The sequence below is a fragment of the Lytechinus pictus genome, chromosome 10 (genome assembly GCF_037042905.1).
Source record: "Lytechinus pictus isolate F3 Inbred chromosome 10, Lp3.0, whole genome shotgun sequence".
Lineage (NCBI taxonomy): Eukaryota > Metazoa > Echinodermata > Echinoidea > Temnopleuroida > Toxopneustidae > Lytechinus > Lytechinus pictus.
Window position 1 is genome coordinate 12996548 of NC_087254.1, and position 11995 is coordinate 13008542.

The following is an 11995-nucleotide window of genomic DNA, read 5'->3' on the forward strand; positions in this document are numbered from 1 at the left end:
ATTTCTAGATCCAACTGGAATACAGTTTACTGAATTATTCATTTTGATTTCATCAAATGGTAATGTATGAAACTATCTACGAACGACTTAAAGCAACGAACTAAATCTGCACACACTTCCTTGTTATCTTTCGAACTTTTTTTGGAGCAAACGATCGATTCAATCGAATGCTTCACATCGACAGTTGCCCGTGTGTAGACAAAGAAGGCACACACTGCATATCACTCCCTCTCTGATGGTAACGTTCAAGATCAAAACGAATGTTCGCGAGGTCTCTGATAATATCGGTAATTTCTCTCTAAAACGAAAATGTTTTCAATAATAAGGCATTATTCAATAAAATAGTAACTTTTTATTTAAATGCGTAGAATTACTCATATGTTTTTTGCCTCATCTTGTGAAATTCTGTCCCGTCTTAGCTGTGTGAAAGGATGAAGAACATTATACAGGTAGTCCCATTCAATACAATAATTGGAACAAACTTCGGCAACCGTAGCTGTCAGATGAGGTAACCAAGTGCAATCACTCAAGTGTAGGCCATCATGAGCCCACAAGAAATCAGTCTTTTCTCCACACCATGATCTTCTGAAAGCCCCCTGGTAAAAGCAAAGGTGTCTAATAGATTTCAAAATTAAGTTTCAGTAACTTTATTTAAATTTGAAAACTTTGAGCATATTTCGGCGACCGCAGCTGTCAGACGAGGTAACCCAGTGCAATCACTCAGGTGTAGGCCATCATGCGCCCACAACCTGAGATCAAGCACAGGGAACCTGTCTGTGACATCAACCCAGGAGACACCTGCTTCCCTTGCCGACCTCTCAAATGCATTGTTGAAAGCAGGGGCTAAAGATCCGAGACCATCCAGTTCAGGAAGGATGAAGAATTGCCACCACCTATCGTGGAAATATTTAAGAGTATATTAGAATCTTCTCTTTGATACTTTCACCTTCACACTTCAACCTTGCACTTTCTTACTTTTCCCAATGTTCCAATTAATCATTATATCTACATTTTTACTCCACCATCATTTTATCAAGCCCAATTGTAAAAGCAAATGCGTGTAATTGATATTTTCAAAATTAATTTGAAATAAGTTATTAGAATTCGATTACAATATTTGGAACAAACTTCGGCGACGGTAGCTGTCATATGAGGTAACCAAGTGCAATCACTCAAGTGTAGGCCATCACGAGCCCACAAGAAATCAGTCTTTTCTCCACACCATGATCTTCTAAAATCCCCCTTGTAAAAGCAAAGGTGTCCGATAGGCTTCAAAATTAAGTTTAAGTAACTTTATTTAAATTTGAAAACTTTGAGCATATTTCGGCAACCGCAGCTGTCAGACGAGGTAACCCAGTGCAATCACTCAGGTGTAGGCCATCATGTGCCCACAACCTGAGATCAAGCACAGGGATCCTGTCTGTGACATCAACCCAGGAGACACCTGCTTCCCTTGCTGACCTCTCAAATGCATTGTTGAAAGCAGGGACTACAGATCAGAGACCATCCAGTTCAGGAAGGATGAAGATTACCACCACCTGTCGTGGAAATATTTAAAAGTATTTTAGAATCTTCTCTTTGATAATTTCACCTTCACACTTCAACCTTGCACTTTCTTACTTTTCCCAATGTTCCAATTAATCATTATATCTACATTTTTACTCCACCATCATTTTATCTAGCCCAATTGTAAAAGCAAATGCGTGTAATAGATATTTTCAAAATTAATATGAAATAAGTTATTAGAATTCGATTGCAATATTTGGAACAAACTTCGGCAACCGTAGCTGTCAGATGAGGTAACCAAGTGCAATCACTTAAGTGTAGGCCATCACGAGCCCACAAGAAATCAGTCTTTTTTCCACACCATGATCTTCTGAAAGCCCCCTGGTAAAAGCAAAGGTGTCTTGTAGATTTCAAAATTAATTTCAAGTAACTTTAAGTTCGATAAATCAAGATTTAGAACAAACTTCGGCAACTGCAGCTGTTAGACGTAACCCAGTGCAGTCAAGTGTAGGGCCATGAGCCCACAACCTAAGTCAAATGAACGTTGTCTCCTTTTACAATAAAAGATCCAACTGTCTTCGTCCACTCAGAATAAAACTTGCACTTATACATGGCAGCACCCTTAAATTTCCTTTTCTGTTTTTTGCACGGCTGAAGAACTATATCGCCGTCAGCATCTGACAGGTCCGGGTCTGACTCTTGTTCTATGCCGATGCGTAGCCATCTTGTCGACTGTCTACTCAAGATATGAAGTTTGCGATCGATTGTCGACGTTTCAAAATCGCGCGCGCACGCGAAACCGGCTTCATCATGATATCCATGGCGATGCATGCGATGTGCTAGCATGACTGTAATTTTAATATGCATGTATGCTGCACACGTCACTACTAGTGACTAGCTGTGTGCTGATTGTACTGAACTCTCGATTCGTCTTGATCGATTACGTACCGGGGTAGACGAAGGCGGTCGGCCAATGCGTATAATCTAGCGAATAATGCTACTTTTTTTTTTCTGTCGGGTCCCGATGCGTGAGATCATGAGACGGACCCTGAATGCGTGAGACTTGGTAGCTCTGCTAAGATCAAGCACTGGGAACCTGTCTGTGATGTCAACCCAGGAGGCACCTGCTTCCCTTGCCGACCTCTCAAATGCATTGTTGAATGCAGGGACTAAAGATCCGAGACCATCCAGTTCAGGAAGGATGAAGAATTGCCACCACCTGTCGTGGAAATATTTAAGAGTATATTAGAATCTTCTCTTTGATAATTTCACCTTCACACTTCAACCTTGCACTTTCTTACTTTTCCCAATGTTCCAATTAATCATTATATCTACAAGTTTACTCCACCATCATTTTATCTAGCCCACTTTTAAAAGCAAAGGCGTGTAATAGATTTCAAAATTAATTTGAAATAACTTTATTCGAATTCAATTAAAATTTTGGAACAAATTTCGGCAACTGTAGCTGTCAGATGAGGTATCCCAGTGCAAGTCAGTTTAGGAGGCTGATAGATTTCAAAATTAATTTGAAATAATTTGTTTTTAATTCGATTACAATATTTGGAACAAACTTCGGCGACGGTAGCTGTCATATGAGGTAACCAAGTGCAATCACTCAAGTGTAGGCCATCACGAGCCCACAAGAAATCAGTCTTTTCTCCACACCATGATCTTCTGAAAGCCCCCTTGTAAAAGCAAAGGTGTCCGATAGGCTTCAAAATTAAGTTTAAGTAACTTTATTTAAATTTGAAAACTTTGAGCATATTTCGGCAACCGCAGCTGTCAGACGAGGTAACCCAGTGCAATCACTTAGGTGTAGGCCATCATGCGCCCACAACCTGAGATCAAGCACAGGGATCCTGTCTGTGACATCAACCCAGGAGACACCTGCTTCCCTTGCCGACCTCTCAAATGCATTGTTGAAAGCAGGGACTAAAGATCCGAGACCATCCAGTTCAGGAAGGATGAAGAATTGCCACCACCTGTCATGGAAATATTTAAGAGTATATTAGAATCTTCTCTTTGATACTTTCACCTATACACTTCAACCTTGCACTTTCTTGCTTTTCCCAATGTTCCAATTTTTAAATCATATCTACAATTTTACTCCACCATCATTTTATCTAGCCCACTTGTAAAAGCAAATGCGTGTAATAGATGTTTTCAAAATTGATTTGAAATAAGTCATTCGAATTCAATTACAATATTTGGAACAAACTTCGGCGACTGTAGCTGTCAGATGAGGTATCCCAGTTCAAGTCAGTTGAGGAGGCTAACAGACTTCAAAATTAATTTTGAAATAACTTGTTTTCAATCCAATTATAATATTTGGAACAAACTTCGGCGACGGTAGCTGTCATATGAGGTAACCAAGTGCAATCACTCAAGTTTAGGCCATCATGAGCCCACAAGAAATCAGTCTTTTCTCCACACCATGATCTTCTGAAAGCCCCCTTGTAAAAGCAAAGGTGTCTGATAGGCTTCAAAATTAAGTTTAAGTAACTTTATTTAAATTAAAAACATAAATACTTTGAGCATATTTGGCGACCGAAGCTGTCAGACGAGGTAACCCAGTGCAATCACTCAGGTGAAGGCCATCATGCGCCTACAACCTGAGATCAAGCACTGGAAACCTGTCTGTGATGTCAACCCAGGAGGCACCTGCTTCCAATGCGTTGTTGAAAGCAGGGATTAACGACCATGGTAGGGCTGTTAGCCCAACACCTTCTGACCCCCCCCCACACACCCCCCGTTGAATCTGTAGAGCCTGGTAGTCTATAAACACAGAGCCTAGTATCAAACTTCAGATAATAAATTTGTGCGAGTCCAGGATATCATGGGGGGGGGGGGACAGGGGGAGGCATAAACAAAATTTTAGCCAGCAGCTGTCAATATTACCACAGCGTTAGAGGGTATGGGAATATTGCTCTGGTCACTCAAGCAACCCAAAAAAACTAGCCCCCCCCCCCCTCTATTAAAGTGGTGGTGGGGGCAATACTCAAGATGGTCGTTTTTGTTTTTTGAGCAAGTTCTTATCACTTTCAAATAAATAAGATGGGGTCATGTTATAGAAAGACCATAGAAAATGAGACAAAGTTTGGTGAACTTGTATCAATTGATTGTTGGTTGGCTGATTTTACCAGACTGCCAAAGAAATAATTAAAATGCTCATAATGAAGAAGGGGCCTGTGGCTTTTACAGTAGTATCCGAGGGACTTTGGATTGCGGATTAATGCTTTGCTAGAGGGTAACTATATTTGTCTCTTTGTAATTTGGTGTGACAGGGATGTCACGAGGGGCGACATCCCTGCCATTTTACGGAAACACTTAACACGTTGGGTTTTTCCCAATTTCTTCAAAGAAGAAAACTATATTACTAGTAGTATTATCATAAATCATCATCATTATCATCACTTTAATAACTGGAATCACTCCTCAATACTTTGATTTGTTACGGACCAACCAACTAACTAACAGGAAAAGTGATTGATATATACAGTACCAGTCAAAAGTCCGGTACACCTATTATCAGAACTGATTTTTTACAATCCTTTACAATCTATTCACTTATGCTCCTCAAACACAGTGACAATTTAGTATCAAAATAAAGGGTAATTATTAGTCTTCAAACTGATTTCATTTTGAAGATGAAAAGTTGTTTCAGAAAGCACTCAGGCGTTTCCAAAGACCCTTCTCTCTCTCTCAAACTGTCAATGTAAGTCAAATGAGGATTTTTGTCATTTTGTGTTTTAGGGTTGACTCTCTGCATTTCATAATATTTTATTGGTTTTTAGTGAAGAATCTTTAATATTAATTTATCAGTAAACAACATCACTTCTGAAGCAAACTAAGATACCCTAGTGGTGAAATAATTGAGCATCTTTATATTTTCAAAACGTACCAGTCAAAAGTTTAATGTCGCATTTTGTCTCACCTGCATAGCAGAGTGAGACTATAGGCGCCGCTTTTCCAACGGCGGCGGCGATGGCTGCATCAACACCAAATCTTAACCAAAGGTTAAGTTTTTGAAATGACATAACTTAGAAAGTATATTGACCTAGTTCTTGAAACTTGGACATAAGGTTAAGCAAGTATTACTGGGATTGATGGCAAAAGTAGCCTACTTGCTTTAATTGTCCTCCGTTTTTTCTTTTTTTGCTGGTTCTTTCTCATTCTCTGCATCGGACTCTTGATGAGGATTCACTACACACCTGTGCTTCCAGAACTCTCCTTTGGCGTGAAATCCATAACAATTGGGACAAGGTATATAATCCACAGGATTGACTTTGCCTGATGGTCTATATGCTACTATAAGGATTCCTTTCCCTTGTTGCAAAACTTCATTGTTGTGTAAGTAGTTCCCATAGTTTCTGATAATTGTTAGTTGCCTATTCTTTTCATCTTTATCCTTGGTCGCCTCCCATTGGACCACTTCAATTTCCTCCTCAAATAGTTTACCTAATTTTACCCTACGGAATCATCAATCACAAGCACATCGAGTCATCATTGCAATCAACATCAGATCAAAAGATAAACACAAAGATATCGAATCTGAATCAATAATTCATACCTTTCAACTTGTCTTTATTAGTCAGAAGTTAAGAGCACATATCCTCTGAACAATCGAGGTCTTCAACAAATATAAAGCTGAACTGAAAGGGTTGCACCCTGAACTAGAGGTCAGTGATAAAGTCTGAACTGAAACTGACTCGAATGCACTACTGCATGCATGCACTGTCCACTTAAAACACAACCACCTGTACTGACTGAGTACATACACACAGCCCCTGTATATAAATAACACCTCTGGCTTTGCCACTATTTCTAGCAAGTGGCCTCTTTAGGCCTATTTCGTCACATGACCCCCCACTAACTTTGAAACATCCCTGTTTCAGAATGACTATAAAACAGAATGACGAAATAGCAAGATACAAAATATCAATATCAAAATATGATACATAAAAAAACATATCGTAAACATTTCAAAATGTAACGACTTCTCAATATCATAACTAGTCATCAAGGCAAATAGATACCTAACATATACAATATGCATAAAAACGTTTCATAGCAAACATCAGCTGTATATAAAATATACTTTTTGGTTTAAAACATAGTACAAACCTTTATTGCATAAAAAAGGCAATGATACTCGATTTTGGCACAAAATACTGGAATGACACAATATACTGATCAAAATATATGGAACTATCAAAAAGAATCGGCAAGAGTATGTAAGTGCTTGCCCAGCAATAAAACATAAAACCTTATCATATCAAAATAAAACTACACCAATATGTTTAGTTTACACAATTAAACTAACCAAAGGTATCAAGATCAAGGTGTATCATCATCGCAATATAAAAAGATATCTCTAGCTTCCTTATGCACACCAGTTATTGGCAGTAATACAAAAATAGTACTTTTTTTTAGCAGTTTGTTTAAACCAGAAGGTACTGTACATATTTACAACAAAAAATAGTGATCATGAATGATAACATGAAACTCAAAGAAGTAGGAAGAAAAATAGAAGGAAGATACGAGATAGAGAAGGTCGAAGGAGCATCAGAGAAGAGAATGGAAACGTGCAAAAGAAAGAAAGAATTCCAAGTTCACTGAAAAACAAAATACATCATAAAATATCAAAACATCAAGTCTTCAGGAATACAGTCTTCTAAAATCACTTCTGAAGTTGGTGGTGGCAGTCCTGCTGTTGGTCCCACGAAGCAGGCACAACCTGAAGAAATGTTTCGGTAGAGTCCCTTTGGCGGATGAGTTTCCCTCGAGAATAGAAGCGTTGAACCCTCTTCTCGACAACAGTGACAAGGATTGACACAGAAGCAGATTCTGGAGCAATGGAAGATGGTGCAGGTCGTGAAGATGGAACAGATGATGGAGATGAAGCAGGTGCAGGCCGTGGGGATGGAACAGATGAGGGTGACGGGACAGGTTCAGGTCGAGGCTGAGGAGTCAAAGGGGTTTCTGGATAGTTGGTTGTTTGTGCTGGAGACGTTGGTTTCTCCTCCTCCATGTCCTCCATACTCTGTAGCAGCATGGCAAGGGGCTTGCCAGAAGGACGCTGGGGGGCTGGTGGGGTTTGAAATCCATTTGAAGTTGTAATAGATATTGCTACTGGACTAATTGGATGTAGTCCCTGTGACGTACTTGGTACGTCCAAACCAAGTGGGTCTCTTGAACAGATGTCCTTCTCATGGACCAACATCATGTGGCGTCGGAGGTTGGCGGATCTCGTGGTCTTATATTTTACATCGGTCACATCTGTGTTTTCTTTTGTCTTGCTCCTCTCGTCCCCTCTCCTCACATTGATGTCTCTCTCTGACGTGCCATCTCAGCTCTTGGCCATCATAGAACTTCTTCCCGCAATCCCTGCAAAAGATTGCCTTCCTGCATGGGGCCATCTGGAGTAAAAGAAAGAAGACACAATGAGAAAATTAAGTATCATCATACTCCATCAGATATTGGGGTTTTCGTCGTTTTCTTAAAGGGTAACGTCTCTCACTGTTAGCAACATGTACAGAATCTTTATGGTCATTTGAAGTTCTTTCATCTGAATCTGGGGGTAAGTTTATTGGGAGTTCATTGGTAATGACTGGTAATGATATTTGATTCATCTTCCCCCACAACGGTTTGCACTCTAGAGCGAGAAGTTCTTGCCTGGTAACACAGTAAGCTCTTTCAGCACGGCTGAGTTTTCTGCTGTAATAGGCAATAACTCTTTCTTGCCCTTCCTGAACCTGAGACAGGACTGCTCCAATGGCATTTGCACTTGCATCTGTGTCCAATATGAAATCATCCTGGGGAATGGGGTATGTGAGGATTGGTGCACACTGCAATTTCTCCTTCAGCTCCTGAAAGGCACGCTTATGGCGCGCCGTTTGACCAATAATTCAGATAAGCACTGTTTATCGAGCGATAAACACTGTTTATCGAGCGATAAACACTGTTTATCAACTGAAAAACACAGTTTCTCTCGATAAACAGTGTTTATCGCCGAAAAACACTGTTTATCGCCGATAAACACTGTTTATCGAGAGAAAGTGTGTTTATCAGTCGAAAAACATAGTTTCTCTCGATAAACAGTGTTTATCGCCGATAAACAGTGTTTTTCGGCGATAAACAGTGTTTTTCGGCGATAAACACTGTTTATCGAGAGAAACTGTGTTTTTCAGTCGATAAACATAGTTTCTCTCGATAAACAGTGTTTATCGGCAATAAACACTGTTTTTCGGCGATAAACACTGTTTATCAAGAGAAACTGTGTTTTTCAGTTGATAAACAGTGTTTATCGCTCGATAAACAGTGTTTATCTGAATTATTGGTCAAACGGCGCGCACTCGTACTCCAGATCAGTGCAGTGCCGTATCACCGTATGCACTACTACTCCGCATGTGCGTGCCGGCACCGTATCGGCACTTTACACCGTATATATACCATGCATTGCATGCCAGCGCGCATGCAGCATCTACACCTTACTGCTCATGAGACATGACCACGATCGACATTTCCGCTGCTTATTATTATCAATATCATATCAGGAAAAGTTTCAGCTTGGAACCAAGCTTTTCTTCACCGTGTACTGCAGGTAAATACAATAATTGGCTTTTACCAGAATTCCCCACCAAAACGTAGATCTAGTACTAGTAGTAGAGTCTAGTAACTGCCATTGCCAGTCATGCCTGGTGTAATCCGTTGGTCGCCAACGTGCCATTTAATTTGGCAATTGGTCATTAGCCTAAAATGCAATTAGGCAAAATTAAGACTAAACCAAAGGACTTCAACCAAAATGATGATAGACAAGATGGGGAACAGACCGGTTGGCAATACACCCATATGCTCCCTATCATTCACATTTATGTTTTACTGCCTTGTAACTAAAATCACGACTATAATACTACTATACTGCATCATTATTTTTTACCTGCAGTCAAAACGTGTGAGTACACCAAGAATTCTCAGGTGTTCATCGGGATTTGACTCTCTTCTTAACAGTCTCTTCAGCAACTCCCTCTCTCTTTCTGTCATGATATCGAAGAAGGACGCCAGCATAGCTTCCTCCGATACACTGGCAGTCAGAGCAGCAGTTAGCGTGGCCCTGTTCACTTGAACAGGCCAATATCCAGAAAGAACGTAGGCATGGACGATAATTCGGCCGAGGGTCCTGTACAGGTCTGTGGAATGGTACCTATATGTGATTTACCCCGAAACTTTTCTTAATTAGATCTAATTTTCTGATTTATAAATCAGATATAAAAAAAACTATGTATTTTTGTTTTCCTATGTACAGTTCTCAAAGTTTTATTACCTAGATCTATTTCCAAATGCGAAATTTACGGACTTATGTATAGGAGTTATCCATTTTTTATCTCAGAACCAAGGAAACGGTACGTTCATGCATTCGAACTGGTAATCTATGACATGACCCGGCCGATATATTTCCGGGTCAACTGACCAAAACAAGCCCAATGGCCAATCAGAGCACGTGTTGATATTGGGCTTATGAATATTCAAACATCACCGGCTCATGCCAGGCTGACTCATACGTAGCTATTGGACGTTCGAAAAGAAAAAATGAATATTCATCTACTCAAACCAAGATGGCTGACAACAAATCATGTTGACTACAAGTTCAACGAGTACAAGACTTTCTCGGATTAATCATTAATTTAGGATCTAAATGAGCAAGCTATCGTAAGTCAAAGTGGATGTTTCCGTGTTATTTTTAATTTTTATCAATATGCAGTGTAATATTGCAGCCAAAGTGGATATATGAAGACGTAAAGAGTGAAAAACTCGTTGCATATCTCATTCATCGCGGTCCGGCTCAACCGAACCATTCGTTCCCCACACTACTCCATAGCCGTACTTCAGTCTATGTATAGAGGCGGTCAGAGGAGCCAGATGCAATCTCAGCGGAACAACTGTCGATATCAGAGACTGAAGCTTTCGGTCTAAGTCAGTACTAGGTCTAGTAGTACTAGTAGGCCTAGTACTACTACTACTGGTAGACTCTAGTACTAGTCTGTACTCTGTAGTCAGTAGGCATACGCGATCAGACAACCCGTCCCTACTAGTACTAATAGTAGAATCTAGTATTAATAGTACTAATAATTAGTAGTCTACTAGCGATTTCAAGGGTAATTCATTAGAAATGACGTGCGTACGTATTAAAACACTTAAAATAAGATAGGGGGTGTATGAGAGACAAGAGCAAGTATAGTAATAGAATAAGAATAACCCCTTTAACGTTCACGAGTTGATGCGTTGGCAAATTTAGAAACTGGTCACGAATACTAACGGACGGGACTCCATTAAATGGCACGTTGGCGACCAACGGATTACACCAGGCATGACTGGCAATGGCAGTTACTAGACTCTACTACTAGTACTAGATCTACGTTTTGGTGGGGAATTCTGGTAAAAGCCAATTATTGTATTTACCTGCAGTACACGGTGAAGAAAAGCTTGGTTCCAAGCTGAAACTTTTCCTGATATGATATTGATAATAATAAGCGGCGGAAATGTCGATCGTGGTCATGTCTCATGAGCAGTAAGGTGTAGATGCTGCATGCGCGCTGGCATGCAATGCATGGTAAATATACGGTGTAAAGTGCCGATACGGTGCCGGCACGCACATGCGGAGTAGTAGTGCATACGGTGATACGGCACTGCACTGATCTGGAGTACGAGTGCGCGCCATTTGCCCAATAAATCAGATAAACATTGTTTATCGGCGATAAACACTGTTTATCGTCGAAAAACACTGTTTATCAACTGAAAAACACAGTTTCTCTTGATAAACAGTGTTTATCGCCGAAAAACAGTGTTTATCGCCGATAAACACTGTTTATCGAGAGAAACTATGTTTATCGACTGAAAAACACAGTTTCTCTCGATAAACACAGTTACTCTCGATAAACAGTGTTTATCGGCGATAAACAGTGTTTATCAAGCGATAAACACTGTTTATCGAGAGAAACTATGTTTTTCGACTGATAAACACAGTTTCTCTCGATAAACACTGTTTATCGAGAGAAACTGTGTTTTTCAGTGACTTTCCATCTATAAAGACCATTCCTTACTACAAATGAGGACTTGTCTTTGGCATCCTCATCAAGGGCTACCTGCCAGTAGACTGATGATAAATCCAATGTCGAGAACCATTTTGCATAGCCCAATGCATGTAATGTTTCGTCAATACGGGGAACAGGGTATGCATCCTTAACAGTAATTTCGTTAAGACTTTTGTAATCTATACACAGCCTTTTTGTCCCATCTTTCTTCTTCACCAATACCACATTTGCTGCCCATGTACTTTCACTTGGTTCAATGACTCCTCTTTCTTCCAAATCTTTCACCTGTCTGTCTATTTCCTCTTGGTTACATAAGGGATGACGTCGCAGTCTCTGTTTCACTGGCTTGGCTTCCCCAGTCTTGATGGAGTGCTTCACTGCATCGGTACATCCAATGT